Source organism: Myotis lucifugus, unplaced genomic scaffold (genome assembly GCF_000147115.1).
Source record: "Myotis lucifugus unplaced genomic scaffold, Myoluc2.0 scaffold_52, whole genome shotgun sequence".
NCBI classification, from domain to species: Eukaryota; Metazoa; Chordata; class Mammalia; order Chiroptera; family Vespertilionidae; genus Myotis; species Myotis lucifugus.
The window spans coordinates 3,157,668-3,174,712 of record NW_005871100.1 but is presented as its reverse complement, the minus strand read 5'-3'; the positions used below and the strand labels follow the sequence as shown (position 1 = coordinate 3,174,712).

General features: G+C 47.1%; 1 protein-coding gene across 2 annotated transcripts in view; it reads right to left on the bottom strand.

Annotated features, from left to right (window-relative positions):
• JAZF1 (JAZF zinc finger 1) overlaps positions 1–17,045 on the bottom strand; it is a 298,763-nt gene that overhangs the window by 141,463 nt on the left and 140,255 nt on the right. The window lies entirely within an intron of this gene.

Genomic DNA, 17,045 nt, shown 5'->3' with positions numbered 1-17,045 from the left:
AATTTACAAAGACCAACTTTTAATTCATGGCTAGTTTACTTCAGCTGCTGAAATACGTATTTCTTGTTGGCAATGGCCCTTTCAAAAAAAAAAAAATCCCACAATTGCACATAACCAGCCTTTAAATGGATCAACTTTTCCTTAGTTTATAGACACGTCATTTGAAACTTTTCCCAAGCCATAATTTCCATTACAGGGCAGTCAGTGCAAATTACAGTGAGATCCTTGCTTTCCCAAATTCAATGTGGAATCCAGACGCAGTTAAGTGTTGCTGTAAACTTTACGAGTTAAATATCTGAAAGTCAGGGACACTGTGCAGCCCAATAACACCATCTATTAAAAAAACCATTCGTGTTCACATTCGTAGCCCAAGTTTTCCTCCACAAGTGAATGAATAAACATTAGTCAACCGAGGACCCTGTCGACAATATGCGGGGAGGCTGATTTATAAACAAACACGGCAGGTTGCAGCCCTGTGGTATCTGGCATGGCAGTTTAAAGTTATTAGAAATAGCCTGGTTGGCATGGCTCAGTGGTTGGGCATCAACCTATGAACCAGGAGGTCAGGGTTCAATTCCCAGTCAGGGCACATGCCCAGGTTGTGGGCTTGATCCCCAGTGTGGGGTATGCGGGAGGCAGCCAATCAATTATTCTCTTTCATCATTGATGTTTCCACCTCTCTCCCTCCTCCCTTTCCTCTCTGAAATCAATAAAAATATATTTAAAGTTATTAGAAATAGACAGTTCTGACTAGGGTGCTTTCTAACTCTTTATCAGCCCATCATATTCCTAGAGTCATTGACTGCTTGAGAGTGGTAACTATCTTCCCTAAGTATAAGATGTGGAACCCGGTGTCTAAGACACTCTCAGCCCACCCTCTTTAGTGGTGACAGGGAGTAATCTACCCACTCAAGCTCTCTCTCACCTTGTTACCTGTGACAAGAGAGCCTGCCAGAGACCATCGTGGCTGCCAGATATGCCTGTGAAGCACACAATCTGCACACCCGTATACAGCAGCCCTGGAGACTGGGGTGCTGGGATTATACAACAATAAAACTCTTTCAAACAGGAGTAAGGCCAAAATGTGGTTCCCTTTAATCCAACATGCATGTGTGCATATACACAGACATTTACATGTCTGCTTCCCCAGAAATGAGCCTGATGGTGGAACCAAGTAGCATGTAATACAAAGACCATAGGAGTTTCCATGTTACTCCCTCCTGTAGGAATAGTAAGTACCTGCAAGAGAAGATTGATGTTGGTGGGTGACGCTAAGGGCCAAAAGAGAAGGCAGGGAAATGAGGCTCCTGAAGGCCTTTCTTCAAGGCTGGAGGGAAATATTTGTTTATGGAAAGAGACCTTTCATCCCTTCTGCCTAAAACTGTTTGCCCAAGGAAACCCTCCCCATCCTCTAAGGTGCTGGCCTACATACCACCTCTACCACGTGTTGTACTACATATATTTGCTAATCTGTCTCAACACCCCACCAAAATGGAAGCTGCTTAAGGGACAGATCTTAGAGGCCACAAATCCTCAGCCAGGGCTCACTGTGATGTATGCCGAGTAAATGAATGCCCTGGATATGCATAACACAAAAGACATAAAGAAAAGCACCCAGCTCAGACAGTTCAGGAAGAAGAGGAAAATAGACCCATGTCTAAATGACTGTACCAGCATCTACTTTTACATGAAGAAATAGATCCTGTTGAGCACAGATGTTCAGAGGGCTACAAAATAATGCAAAATTCAGAATAATGGAAAGGGGTCAGATAGGTCTAATTTGGCAAGGTCTAATTTGAACTGAGTTGGGTTTTGAAGAAATGGAGTGAGACAAAGGGAGTCATTCCTAGGTGAGATTAGGGAATCTAAAAATGGCATTAAATTTGAGGCAGAAAGCACACGTGAGAAGTCTGTGGGTACTATGGGTAGTAGAGCTGAAGAGCCAATATTCATTAGTAACAGAATATTTATTTTTAAAATATATATTTTTAAAAATATTTTTATTGATTTCAGAGAGGTAAGGAGAGGGAGAGAGAGAAACATCAGTGATGAGAGAGAATCATTGATTGGCTGCCTCCTGCATCCCCCACTGAGGATGAAGCCAGCAACCCAGGCATGTGCCCTGACCGGGAATCAAACCGTGACCTCCTGGTTCATAGGTCGAGGCTCAACCACTGAACCATGCCAGCCAAGCCAGAATATTTTTAGAGATACTTTAAATCTGTGGTTCTGAGGCATGGGCATGCCTCCCCACCCGTGGGCAATCCTCCCAGCCCTACCTGGGAATGTTTGGCAATGTCTGGAGCAGGGGTCCTCAAACTACGGCCCGCGGGCCACATGCAAATACAAATATTGTATTTGTTCCCGTTTTGTTTTTTTACTTCAAAATAAGATATGTGCAGTGTGCATAGGAATTTGTTCATAGTTTTTTTTAAACTATAGTCCGGCCCTCCAACGGTCTGAGGGACAGTGAACTGGCCCCCTGTTTAAAAAGTTTGAGGACCCCTGGTCTGGAGACAACTGGGGAGAATCCTACTGGCATCTAATGGGTTGAAGTCAGGGACACTGCTAAACATCCCACAGCACACACACAGAACAGTCCCAACCCTGCCCCACCCCCTGACTATGAACTATCTGGCCTAAAAAGGTCAATGTCGAGAAACTTTGCTTTGGAGCCACATGAATATTATGAGAAACGGAGCTCTTGTTCCTAGACCAGTGGTCGGCAAACTCATTAGTCAACAGAGCCAAATGTCAACAGCACTTCTTCAAAATAGACTCGCCCAGGCGGAAAACCGACTTCTGCGCATGGGCCACGAAGTTTCAATCGCACCGTACCTGCGCACCTGCACGTGGTATTTTGTGGAAGAGCCACACTCAAGGGGCCAAAGAGCCGCATGTGGCTGGAGAGCCGCAGTTTGCCGACCACTGTCCTATACTGCTGTGGATGACAATTTCTGTAGTTTGCTCTGGTCTAAATCAAGAGGCCAGAGGGCAGGTTAGGAAGCTACAAAAGAAGAATGATAGGAGAGGTTGTTTGAACTTAGATAAAAGCTGGGACCTCTGAACAGAGACAAAGAAACTGAATTCATTCTCAGAGAGACTACTGAATTCTTGTGTGTTCCTTGCTCAAGGGAAATTCTAAGCCAGCAGATTCACAACTGAGCGAGACAGACAACCCACTTCACAGCTGACGACCTCAGACAGACTGATGCATGAGTTCAGAAAAAGATGCTAAGTGATGTAGGAAGCAAGCACGATTCTCTGAGAATCAGGGAAACTTCTCGAAAGAAGATTTTACATGTGCCTTAACCCAGACCTCCAGACACAAAAGGCGGGTAATGGGAGTCAGAACGGAGAACGGTGTGAGCAGATGAGCAGCAGCAGAAACGAGCAGGGACCGGAGAGGGGTCCGTGTGAGTCCTGCAGCTGAGACTGGGCCTGTGTCCTGGACGGTTGGAAATGCTCCCCCAGCGCTGACTTCCTTCTGTAGACAGTGGAGGGCTGGTGAAGGTGGAAAGTGATATGGCCCACGTTTTAGAAAAATAACCGGTGGTAGTGTGGAGAGTGGTGGAGAAACTGGAATCGGAGATGTAAGATTTGGTGAGAGGAGAAATGGAAATACAAGATTCTTTCCGATGTTATACCTCTGAGCGCCTCATTACCAAAAGTAAGGCAGTAAGTAGAAAGTGAAGAGGTTTGACAGACAAGAAAAGGAGGTCTGCTTCTGATGTGTGGTGAGACGGTTTGCAGAACCAAGGAGTCTGGGCCTCAAAGCGAGATAAAGGACTTGTGGTACAGATAGGAACGAAGGGCTGAGAATCCCATCCCAGTGCCACACATTCCTGCAGGCCCTGACACCAAGTGCCCCTCCGAACAAAACAATGCTGCACAGTAAAAACCCGATTACTCGGACTGAAACCCTGGTTATCATATAGCTCAGCCAAGTAATCAGTAGGCATTGGTTGAGGGCCGACTAGGTCTACTAGAATCCTAGCTGAGATAAAGAAAAGCCAGAGGTTGCACCACATTTGAAACCAAGTAATTAGTAAATTTCACAAGGGTGTGCATATAAAAGATTGGGGTGCGGGGAAGGGAACTGAGTCATAACTAATCCCGAGTGCAGTATTTTATATGATCCGATACCCGAGCCTCTAGTACTCACTACTGTGATGAGCCTCTCCTTGGAAAAGCTGCTCCCTTCTTGGTGTTGCTTATGGTAATAATGCAGCTCCACACAAGTCAAACTGCCTCAGCTAATACTAGCAGTATAACCTGTTTAAGTATTAAAGTATGTGTTTTTTTTCTTTTTCACCTGTAAAATGTCGATGACGATAGTACTTTGGCCCTAGGGCTGAAATGAGGATTAACTAAGCAATGTGTTAGCTGTAGCTACTACTCAGTTCTTTAGCTCATAAAATGTTTTGAAATTCAACTCTGCACGGTTGTGGATTATCTCCATTTTATAGTCAGTGACACAATGACACACAGAAAATCTAGAAACTCGGCATTCACATAACGTGGCAGAGAATGCTGGCTGCCATCAGATACAGGCATACTTGGGAGACACTGTGGGTTTGGTGCCAGACCATCGCAATAAAGCAAATATAGCAATAAAGCGTGTCACACATTTTTTTGGTTTCCCAGTGCATGTAAAAGTTATGTTTACATTATACTGCAGACTACGAAGTGTGCCACAGCATTATGTCAAGAAAGCCCTAATATATATATACCAATATAAAATATATACAAACCAATATATATATATATATATACACCTTTATTGTTATGGAATATAGTCAACAATATTGTAATAACTGTATGGTGTCAGGCGGGTACTAGATTCATTGGGTTGATCACTTTGTAAGTTATATAAATGTCTAATCACTATGTTGTACACCTGAAATTAATATTGAATGTCAACTGTAATTGAAAAACAAATTTAAAATATGAAAAAAAAATATTCCATTGCTAAAAAATGCTAACCATCATCTGAGCTTTTAGCGAGTTGTAATCTTTTTGCTGGTGGAGGGTCTCACTTTCATTTGTAAAAAAACAACTTGGAAGTGCAATAAAGTGAGGAGTCCCTATAGTCATTTTCCCCTTTTATCTCCACAGTGCTTAGGAACATGGCTGTCTTATATAAAGACTACATTTCCCAGTATTCCTTGAGCCAGGTACAGCCATGTGACTAACTCTTGGCCAATAAGACATAAGGCTTCTGAGACGCCCCCTTAAAAGTCATGTACCTTTCTTTGTGGTATCTTTTTCTTACTAGATGAAAGGATGACTGGAGTTTCTGCATCTACTCTGGATATGGGATAATTTTGAGAATGGAAGTCATACATGGAAAAGCAACACAACTCGCTGTTTGCAGGGTTTTCAGTTATGCATAGCCAAACTGAATCTTACCCAAAGCACAGAACACCCAGAATGCTAGTTTATTTAGGTGGACCTAAAATATATAATATTTTGTGTCTTGCCTTGTTTTTCTGGATTAAACACACACACACACCTCTGTTTAATTTATCATACTAAGCTCATGGAAAGAAAATCAGACCCATATCACCACAGCATTTGTGGCTCACTCTTAAAACTGGGATAGTTAAAAAACGAGAGGGGGGGAGGGCGGGGAGAAATCATCATGTCAAATTATGGATCCTTTGGTGGCTTTAGGACTTTCTCCAGAATTGGTTATTAGTGGGCAATAATGAAGCAAATTGCACATGCATATTATTTCTGAGTTATGAACAATGCAACCAGCAGTAACCTTTGAAGCTGTCAGGATCTTTTCAGGCAAGCAATTAAAGTGAAAAATGAGAGAGCACACAACTTCCATCACCCAATACTACATGTAATAACACCACCTACAAACACTGACATAAGAGTGGGACTCAGTCTGAATATTTATTAATGCAGATCTGTTCCCATTTGTTCCTCTTTTTTTCCCCTGTAACCCATCCCACCCCCATCTGCCAACAATTCTTTTCTTTAAAGGGCAGTTCTGACACCTTGAATTGCATTCACCTGAAATCTACATACACTGTGGCATCTCTCCCATCTGCACCTAAACAAATTTCCATCCCTCTCCCTTGACCAAAATATAAATGTAGCACAAGCTTGGATTCTAGAGGAGAAAAAGATTAACAAGGAAGTAAGTCCTAATTGGGAAAACAAAATCAAGATTAAAGTAATCAACTAATATTTACAGAAAGCTCAATAGACATGTCAGGTATTGGGTGATAGACCCCAAAGGCCCCTTCCCCCCACCAAAAAGGTTCTGTTCTCAAGTAGACCAGACTCTAGAGCAGCGGTTCTCAACCTGTGGGTCGCGACCCATTTGGCGGTCGAAAGACCCTTTCACAGGGGTCGCCTAAGACCATCCTGCATATCAGATATTCACATTACGATTCATAACAGTAGCAACATTACAGTTATGAAGTAGCAATGAAAATAATTTTATGGTTGGGTCACAACATGAGGAACTGTATTTAAAGGGCCAGAAGGTTGAGAACCACTGCTCTAGAGGATTTAAATGACCTAGTGTAAAAAATACCTGCTTTTCTGAAGTGTAGGAATCACTCACTGCCTCTGTTTGTGATCTAAATGCTTGCAAGGGCTCAGAGAAATGGCAGGGATAAACACAAAGGTGAGCCGGTTGGAACAGGTCATTCCAAGCTGAGAAGAAACCTCTGTGCTGAGTCCTACGACCTGATGCCCATGGGTCCTATAAGCAAGTTTTATTTCATTTGGTTTCAGCCATTTCTATGGCACCAGGTACCTACAGACCAACGGTTCTCAGTCAGAAGTGCCTGTTAGTGACACTTCGCCAGTTTTAAAACAATCCGGTGCCCAGGACCCATCTCCAAAGATTCTAATATGTAACCGCAGGTGATAATCACTCACACAGATTCAGTAACTGCAGGTGACCATCACTCACCTGAGAAGGCTTAGAAACCGGAAAAGGGACCGAACTGGTTGGGAAAGTCAAACCAAACAGCTTGCATTTTTCTCCAAACTAAAGGGGCAATTGTGAAACTGGAAGTGAATTACTCAAAGCAACTTGAAGGTTTTATAAACAAATCTAACATCCAATAAAATCTTTTAAATTCAGACTTTACCTGAGACGCAGCCCTGCCTTTTACCTTCTATACAGAAAGTGTCAAGCTTAATAATTATGTAGAGAGTTAGTGTCTTCGTATATTTTTCAAACCAAGTCACAAACAAACAAGCACCAGCAACCCTTGCACTGTGAGCTGTTTCCATCTATTCACAAGGGCGTTCTGACAAGACCTCCGACTAGGAATCTTTTTGGTCATTGATTTTCTTTCTTTACAGTGTGTTCCTAAAATTAATAAGACCGCATCACTTCAAGCATCCTGTGGCTTGGAATTTTCTGTAATTCATATTGGCTGAAACCAGTGTGGTTTTCCTGTGCTGTTATTATTCACCTCAGTTACAAATCAGGTCATAACCAGCCATATTAGTTTTGCATTTTGGAAGCCAGTCAAGGATTTGGCAAAAGGAAATCACCCGTATTACTTCTCATCTCCCAGGGAAGCTGAATCATTGCTTTAAAATAAGAAAAAGTAAAAAAGAAAAAAATGCACAGAGAGAAATAGCTGAACATCTGGACGGAGAGTGACCCGAGTATTCTAAACGAGTCATCAAACATGAGTGCGCACATCGGTCACAGCTTCCTGGGGTCGAGGTCTGGTCCGCGGAGCTCTGCCTGGCAGGCCCCCGGATCACTCACACCCACCGTCTCCAGGCCCAGACAGCAGCCAGGGGCCCAATGTGCAGGCTCGTGGGCCACAGAGGTTATGCAGTGGTTTCAGATTCTTCTCTCCCCATCCTGTGCGGGTTGTGCCTTCATTTTACTTGCTAATGAGTAGGGGCGCATGCTGGGCTGCAACTCAGCTCCATCTTGCTGATGGTGTGAATCTGGGCATCTGGGAAGGCCCTGGCACCCGGCAGATGGCTCCTGGCAGTCTTGGCTTTTGTGGAGGAGTTCTGGGAAGCTCTCTGGACCTTGTTGCCCTTTCGTATTTTTCTTTTTGTTTTATAAAGTAAGGCTTTACTTTCTTTGGACAGGCAATATAATGTGGTAGTTACTTATGGTCACAATCTGCTACTTACTGTGTGACTGGAGCAAGTTTCTCAGCCTAAGTCACTGTTTTCTGGTCGTGATTCACAGTTCCTACACACTGTGAGGTTATCATGAGGATTAAGAGAGATAAGCCACATGCGGCACGGGACCCAGTGGCTGGTACATGGTAGATGCCGAGTGTACGGTAGCTATGACTATCATTATTTCAGGTGGTCAGGTCTGAAAGCATGTAGGGTTTACACTGTGGGACTACATTTGTGATGGACTGTTCTTAAATAGCACTACTCGTAATAAAGATTTCAGTGCCATTACCGAGTGCCCAGTAGGAGTCGATACAGAATGTGCGTGGACAGGCCTCATGAAAACCCTGTGGGAAGCTCTCTCCCCCAGCCCTTTCCCAAAGGACACTCTGGGGCTCAGAAAAGCCCCAAAGGACAGGACTGGAGAGAAGGCCTCAGCTCCGGTCTGACTGCCAACTGGGTGCTGCTGGACGCTGACCACGGCATGGTCGTATCCTGCATTTAATATCAACGCTCTCAACTGCCAAGTGGCTTTTTTTTTTTTTTTTTGCAGTAAAATTGTGTTTTGTGGATAGAAACACCGCAGTGTAAGCACCGGGGCAACTGTGAGGACAAGCAGAACCTGTGTCGTAGTAACTCTGCTTGGACATCGTGACTAGGCCCGTGCCTCTCTCCAGTTTCTCCCTGGGTGAGGGAGTTCAAAGAACTCCAGATTTGGAACCAGAAGATACAGGTTGTAGACCTGGTTTTGCTTCTAACTTGCAGCATCTAGCAAGTCGACTTTCTCCCCTAGGAAGGGGAGCCAGGGACCGTGCACCGCCTCCTGTGTTACAAAGGCTTGTCCGTCAGGGCGCCGGGCACCTCCAATTTCGAGGCCAAGCACAGAATCCTGAGAGGGACGTACATCACAGAGAGGACTGAAGCAGGTCACCAATCCTGGCCACAGACCAGGGCCTGGGACACCGCCCCTCTGGGCTCCTGGTCGAATTGGCCATCTTTGACTTTCACGGCTCAAGTATCTGAATCGCAGATCACGCGCCTACTGCAATCGAATGATGGTGTGGCCAGCAAGCACAATACACTGCCATCCACGTTGAACTGAAAAGCACAGAACACTTTCCTAGAAATAGGCCCCGGATCAAATTTTCCCAGTGCACCAGTGGCAGACTTAGGCCAGAAAACAAACCCACGGCTGCTTGTTAAAGCAACTCAAGCACTGGATTCTACAGCTGTAAAAATACAGCGGTTTAAAATCCAAGCCTCCAACAGCCACCCAAATCGATGCTACCCTAGGATTACTCAGGGAAAATGCCCGCCTTCTCCTGCTACTCAGCTAAGAGGTTTCTTTCTTAAGAGACCCAGGCAAGGAATTAGGACCTCGCCTCTTGCATTAGGTCCCCCCGCCCCCCGAGTGCAGTGGTTACGGGGTCCCAGCACGGGGAAGGAGGGGTTCCTGCCATCCCTCCCCACTGCCCTCCGTCCCCAGGAGCATGCGCAGCCATGCAAATGGGATGGCAGCAGATCAGACCCCTGGATCTTGGCCAGGAGGGATAAATCTGGGTGTCAGAAAGCGGAATACGCTTGGGTTGTGAACCAGTGACTCTCCTAGGCGTTTCTGGAGCAGAAGTAAACAGGAAACCGTGGCTTCTGAAAAAGCACTCTGTCCTTCGGAGGAGAGGGGCCTAGTGATGGGCGGGCTCGCCCACATGGCGATCCCAGCTCCCATCCACCTGCAGCCGCTGGGCACAGTGAGTGTGAAATGATATAGCAGCTAAACACGATGTGGTCCCTGGATGGGGACCTGGAACAGAAAATGACGTTAAGTAAAAGCTGCTGAAATCTGAGTAAAGGATGAAGTTCAGTTGACTATCAGTTGGGTCCGTCATTGTGACATATACTATACGACTAGCATATGATGTTAGTAACAGGGAAAACTGGGTGTGGGAATATATACCCCGGTTCTGTCTATAACTTTTATACACCTAAAACTATTCTATAATAAAAGGTTGTTTAAAAAATAGGGAACGGATGCTCTGAGACATTTGCTAAAGCAAGACGGCAGATACAGCATGTCTGGTGCATTATTTTCTGCATGTTTGAAATATTTTATAATTAGAACTTAGAAAAGTTACACACATGCACATACATTGCAAACCCCCTCCCCCGAAAAGGACTGTGTGTTTAGATAAGGGTGCTGTGCTGGAGGCAGGCCTGAAAGACACCCTTGTCCACCCGCTGCTTGGGACCCTTTCTGTCTGAGCCCTCCTTGGCTGTTCTGTCACCAGAGGGATCCCACCACCCTCAGATGATCCCATGTCCACCCCAGGCTCCGAGTCTGCCTGTCCCCTCACACCCACCAATGGTTCTTCCACATTTCATCAGACTTGCAACCCCACAGAGCTTACAACTCAGCCAGCCCCTCACATGCCAGCTGAAAGCCGCCTTAAGAGGCTGCTCCTCCAAACAGCGTGGCTTTTTGACGAGGACAAAGGAGAGAGAGCCTCTGAGCCCAGGGGAGTGAACTGCACGCTGGAATTTCAAGGCACTGCAGCAGACCAAGCCCAGGGACATGGCACACGTCCCTCTGTGCTTCAGACGGGACCGCGACTGATTGGAGGTGAAACCATCCCGTTCCAGTGGGTGTAACGAGCGGTGCTTCCCGTGCCAGCCCGGAGCTCTTGACGTTGTGGAAATTAACGCACCGATTTCTTACATTTTCCAGCCACGGAAGGAGGCAGAAACAGGCAGTGAACGGCGGGGATGGGAATGCAGAGGAAGGGGGCCGGGGCCCAGACTGCCTGTAAACTCAACGCTAATCCCCAGACCAGCCACACGGCCCGAGGCTGCTTATTTTTGCTCAGCTGTTTGAAGGCCAACACCAAGGAATGTGAGTGGCAGCCAGTTTTCCCCTGACACCTCTGCCGTGGGTGTCACCCAGGCCAAATGAGTGAGGGGAGTGGAGGAGCACCCCGGGGACGTTATTTCAGAGGTCAGTAAATGAAACTGAAACTTACTGGTTAGTTTTCTAGACTCCACAAGTCAAGATCTGGTACCCACTGGTCCCTTATCTGTGCCATGATCTCATTCTGGACTGTTCCCCCTCCGCAAAATCCAGCCCATCCCTACAGGGCCCATGAAAGACCTACATGCAGCCCAGGGCTCACTTTCACCTCATTGTTTCTTTCACTCAACATATCTTCATTAAACACCTACTATGGGCCAGGTACCATTCTAGGCACTAGAAATACAGCAGTGACCACGAAAGAGAAAGATGGCTCTTCTGTCTTGGAGTTTCTATTCTGGGAAGGGAAAGGTCAACCAGGAAATAAGCAAAAACATACTAGCATATATACTGTATCAGTAAGAAAACTAGGACGGGGGTGGGTGGGGAGGGAGGGCAGAGCCACCGCTCTCCTGGGCCCTTCACTGGCACTTGGCATATACCATTGCTGAACTTGGTTAATGTCCGTGTTGCCTCTTCTGCGAGATACCCTACATTTTCCAAGGACGGGGGCTGTTTCAGGCTTTTCTCAGCACAGGATTGTGTACCAAGTTCAACCAATTCTGTTGCCTGAAAGAATCTATAGGATGCAGCCGATTGCTGTTTTAGACCCCTAGGCCTTATGGGTACACAGGACAGGCAGGGGTGAATCAGGCGACCTGGACACCAGCAGTGAATCACTCATTCTGCATGGATCTGGCTCGTCCCTGTCTCCCTGGCAGGGGCAGCACTGACCAGACACCAGGGAACAGGCCAGATGCGATTCCTGCCCTCAGGGTGTGCACATTCTGGTGAAAAAGGCAGCCAAGAGGTAACAAACAGGAAGTGACAATATGTGCCGTTTCTATGAAGAAATGAGCTGGGGGATGGATGAAAGAGAGAAGCACAGCAAGGAGGTCAGGGAGGGTGATCCGAGAAGGTGGGGTTCCAGCCAAGATCCAAGAGATTAGAACAGTGGTTCTCAACCTTCTGGCCCTTTAAATACAGTTCCTCATGTTGTGACCCAACCATAAAATTATTTTCGTTGCTACTTCATAACTGTAATGTTGCTACTGTTACGAATCGTAATGTAAATATCTGATATGCAGGATGGTCTTAGGCGACCCCTGTGAAAGGGTCGTTCGACCGCCAAAGGGGTCGCGACCCACAGGTTGAGAACCGATGGATTAGAAGGAGCCAGCTGGGCAAAGGGCAGGTTAGGGGTGAGGCTAGGACAGGGAGATCGAGGTTCCAGGTGGAAGAGAAGCCAGGGCCAGGCCTGGAGGTGGGGATGTGCTGAGTCAGTGCAGGGAGGAAGCTAGAAGAGGGCAGGCGCCAGGCCCCATACGCCTTCGGGGGCCAGCATCGGGGGTGTGGGTTTCACTCTGGTGCCATGGGAAGCCACAGAGCAGTCTAAAGAGCAGGAGAGAACATGAGATTTATATCTTAAGGAGATCCCTCTAACAAGAACTCCCCAAATCAGGGTGACCACATGTCACAGTTTGTCAGGGACCATGTTCCTTTATGCCTGCTGCCCCAGCATGTTATTAATAGCACCCCATTTCACTCTCCAAAGTCTTCCAGATGAAAAGAAAAACTGTATGGGCAGCCTCTCAGAACCCACTATCATAACGAATACAATCCACTCTTATATAAAACATGATTCTCTCTGCCAATCATGTTCTCCTCAGACCGAACACAGCAGAAGCTGAAACGACAGCTACAGTGTCTGGGAGAGCCAGTCCTCTAGTCCTCTACTTCTAAAGGGTCTGGCTGTATTCTGGGTTTTTAAAGACAGGAAGACAGAAAATTCTGTGACGTTCTCTCCATGATGTAGTTCACGTTTCACAGCTGCTGATGGGAAAACTTTGCCACGGATTACACCGACGGTGTGCGTGGCTCAGCTGTGGTCTGTCCTCACTCCGCATGGACAAGTACTGAGATGCTGAGCGCTGTTCGTGAGGAAGCCTGCCCAGGCCCCCAGGACCCCCAGGTTACATAACCCGGTTTCTCTAACCTCTCTGCTCAGGTCTTATTTCTCAGATGTTCCGTCATCCCCGGGGCTCTCCTGTGCATCCTCGCCAAGTTCTGCACTCGGACACCGTGCTTCTCAAGTCCCATTCCAAAGCCCTCTGCTGCTACCGGGGCAAACCTTCCCAGAAGCCTCAGGGCTGTCCTCCTCCCCGTCTGGGCCATGGAGCGGGGAGCTGGAAACAGCCGCCCACACCACGAGTTACCTCCCGTCTTACTGTCACCTGTCCTCCTGGATCAGACCACCTAAAGAGAGGATTAGGAGTAATCTTGCCAGCTGGGGTACAAAGGCACACATGGGTGGCAACCTCTGTCAGCTGGGATTATACCTCCTTCTCATATTCCTCCGTTTTAGAACCACAGAAAGCCAGGGTAGAAGCAGCCTGAGCTACACTCTGTGCATTCGCAGGTTTATGGAAGACCGATCTAATGAAGAGCCCTTGGGAGGGCTGGAACGTGTCCTGCACCGGGGCCCTGCTCTCTGCTTAGCCACCTTTCCCTCCTTCCAAGGAAAGGCCACCGCCCCATAGTTTCCCCTTGACCTTCACGTACATGTCTTTGCCCTTCTTGACTTGATTTTGCTTCTTGAGGGCAGAGAAGATATTTACCAGGGCTTTGTATTGTTTACAACATGGTATCTTCGGTGTAGCCAGGACTCAACAGGTACTTGCTGACCAAGCCACACACAGACCCCTCCTGCATTTTATGGTACAGACAGATGAACAAGAGTAATGGTACCAGCCTTGGGGTGGGCGCAGGCTCTGGGGACAAGCAGATCCAGGTCTAAACCAGGCTCTGCCACTTGTTTACTAGCTACTCATTAACTGAGAAGTGGGCATAATATACCCACTTCCCTTGGAGGTACAGGAGCATGCCCGGGCCTCAATACAATGCTTTCCTGAGCACCATTTTTCCTCTCTTGCTGGCTTTACTTAGTTAATATGGGTTGTTCCTTCTTTTTCTCTAGGTTAAGGAGAGAGAGAAAGAAAGACACACACACACACACCAAAAAACAAAAAAATCCACCACCAAAAACCCCTATCTATTACTATTACCATCCCCCCCAATCCTTAACTACTTAAAACCCTCCTTAGAAAGAGATAAAACCATTATCTTGCAAACTTTTAAAGGTGCTGAGATAACACCTAAAAGAGGGGATTCCTAGGGTTATCTATGACTCAGGTAGGAGCTAGGAAAGCATTTAAATTTAGAGAGAGAACTCAGAGAACGGAGAGAACTGAGTTTTCCCAAAGGGAAGCTGAGCAGGGAAAATGAATCAGAAAGGCAGCCTGCAGCAGGAGGAACCAGGCCATCATTATCAGTCTGTGGCACCCAGGACTGATACCATACTGACATCTTGTGGTGACAAGTGTTATGACATGTAGGGGGCCCCATAGCCACCGTGGACCTGAGAATATTTCTACCATCTGGCAGTTTTGCAGCATGTAAAGAAAACAGTCACTGTTTTCACACCGTGGAGATCGAGGTGAGGCGGCGGCTGCTGCATCGAGGAACATGCGTGCTGGCCGGCGGCTTCACTGTGACATGGGCGTTTGTGCTCCTAGTGGAAGGGGCTGGAACCTCTAATAAAAGCCACTGTTTTCAAGCATTTGCACCCCTTGGCTGAGCGGTCCTTCTTAGCTGGCACTTGAGACTTTGGGCCAGAGAGTTACTGAAATGTGCTGGTTGTTTTAAAAGTGACATGAAACCTGCAGCTGGAGCTTTCGAATACCAACTGGACTTCCCCTCAGGAAGTCTGAGAGAGGAAGGAGGCAATAGGAAGAGGAGCGGCTTCTTCGGGAATTCAATATTAAATTTCTCCTCACAACCAGACTCAGGAGCCACCTGGGAGTGGACGTCCGCCAGAAACCCTCCGTGGTGCACAAGCCCCCGTCGTAGGGAGCGTCTCTGCAGTCACAGCGCTTGGGGGCCCCGACAGGCCCCGGGGAGCACATGGTCCAGGGGCAGGGGTACGGGCCCTCCCAGAAGGCAGAGGAGAGGCAGAGAGAGGCGGATGTGGGCCAGGGAGCCCTGGGGTGGGATATACCAGGAAAGGTTTTCACAGAAGTGCAGCATTGATCGTTGGGGGCACACAGAGATGGGCATGAAGGCATTTACAGAGGGACACGGGGTGAGGGTGGGGGTGGAGGTTAAAGTCACAGGCCTTGGGAACCAGACAAAATAGAATTCAATTCCTAGGCCTCTCACTTCCTAACTATATGTCTGAGCATGTGTCTCAAGATCTCAAAACCTCATTTTCTTCCTCTGAAAGGCAGGGAGGATCCTCCCTTTCATATTGTAGGTGTGAGGAATGAATGAAATCCCATGTAAAAGGGACGACTCAGCACATACTAAGGCCACACAAATCACAGTGTCACTGTTAACAGCTGCAGGGGGCAGCTGGGATGAGATGAGCAGGAAAGGTCACTGCCGCCTGCTGAAACCAGGGTGTGTGAGCACGGTGGGTGTATGGCAGACAAGGGCATGCGAGGGGGGACTGGGTGGGAGAACGGAGGGCCCCTGAACACCAGGCTGGGGCACTTGAACATCTCTGAGTTCCTCTGGGTCCCAAAGTGCCGCCCGAGTCTCCATCACTGAGTTGTATCTTCTCTACATCCCATGCCCGAGGTTATTTCGCTTCCCGAAGGCACGGGCCACATGGCTCAGGGCACCCCCGCAGGGCTGGGTCGTTTCTGGCAAATGAATCAACCTCTCTTGGTCACAGGTTCCTCATCAGCAAAATTCAAACAAATAACAACACAGACTCTACAGCAGTGATGGCGAACCTATGACATGCGAACTCATTTTTTTGTTTGATTTTTCTTTGTTAAATGGCATTTAAATATATAAAATAAATACCAAAAATATAAATCTTTGTTTTACTATGGTTTCAAATATCAAAAAATTTCTATATGTGACACAGCACCAGAGTTAAGTTAGGGTTTTTCAAAATGCTGACACGCCGAGCGCAAAAGGTTTGCCATCGCTGCTCTAAAGGGTCACTGTGCCCAGAGCCACACCTGCAGGCAGCAGTTCTCTATGAAACCTGGTCTCGGAGACCCAAGGATACGCTTGGGTGACATCAGGGAGGACCGCACAATCTCACCACAAAAAAATCTGGTAAGGGCCTTGCTCAGAAAATCGGGCTAGCGTCTTCATTTCTCAGCATTATGTAACTGCCCAGTTCTTCAGCGTCGCTCCAGAAACACACCACGGCGGTGCTGCCCTTAACTGCTTTTCCAGACCAATCTTTCCAAATGTCCCCTGAAAGAATGCAGCCGGCACCACCTCACCCTGATGGTCCTAGCAAATGGGTGAACCGCACTGCAAAGAGACGGGTTTGCTCCCACAGAGGCCTCTACCTGCCAAAGAGGTGTGGCTGCGGTTCCTGGGCAGAAAAACATGGTCTGTTTAAGAGAATAGCACTTAGGATATTTTTGGTCATCATAAAAAATAATGGCTATGCCTATAGGAACAGTGAAAAATCTGGAAAATAAATGTTACCCCTTGTCAACCATCCAAACGTGGTTCAGCTTGTGCAGTTTGCTGTATTTCCTCCTTGTCTTCTGTTTAAAACGGGGTCCGTCTTATTTTCACCTTTTATAACCTAAAGATTTTGGTTAATATTTCTCTCTTCATAAACACATGACGAGCACTCATTTAGTACATGAAGCCGTGCTTGGCCTGACGGGGACCGCAAAGGATGTGCGAGGCGGTCCGTGGTCTCCAGAAGGCTGTGCTGGAGCTGAGGACACATGATAACACTCAGGAAAAGAAATTCAACGAAAATGGCCATAAGGGGTTCACACCTAAACAAGGTGGCCCAGAATTGTCTAGAATGGTCTAGAATGGTCCCGAGGGGGTTTCATGAAGGAAGAAACACACACCTGATCCTGGAGCACTG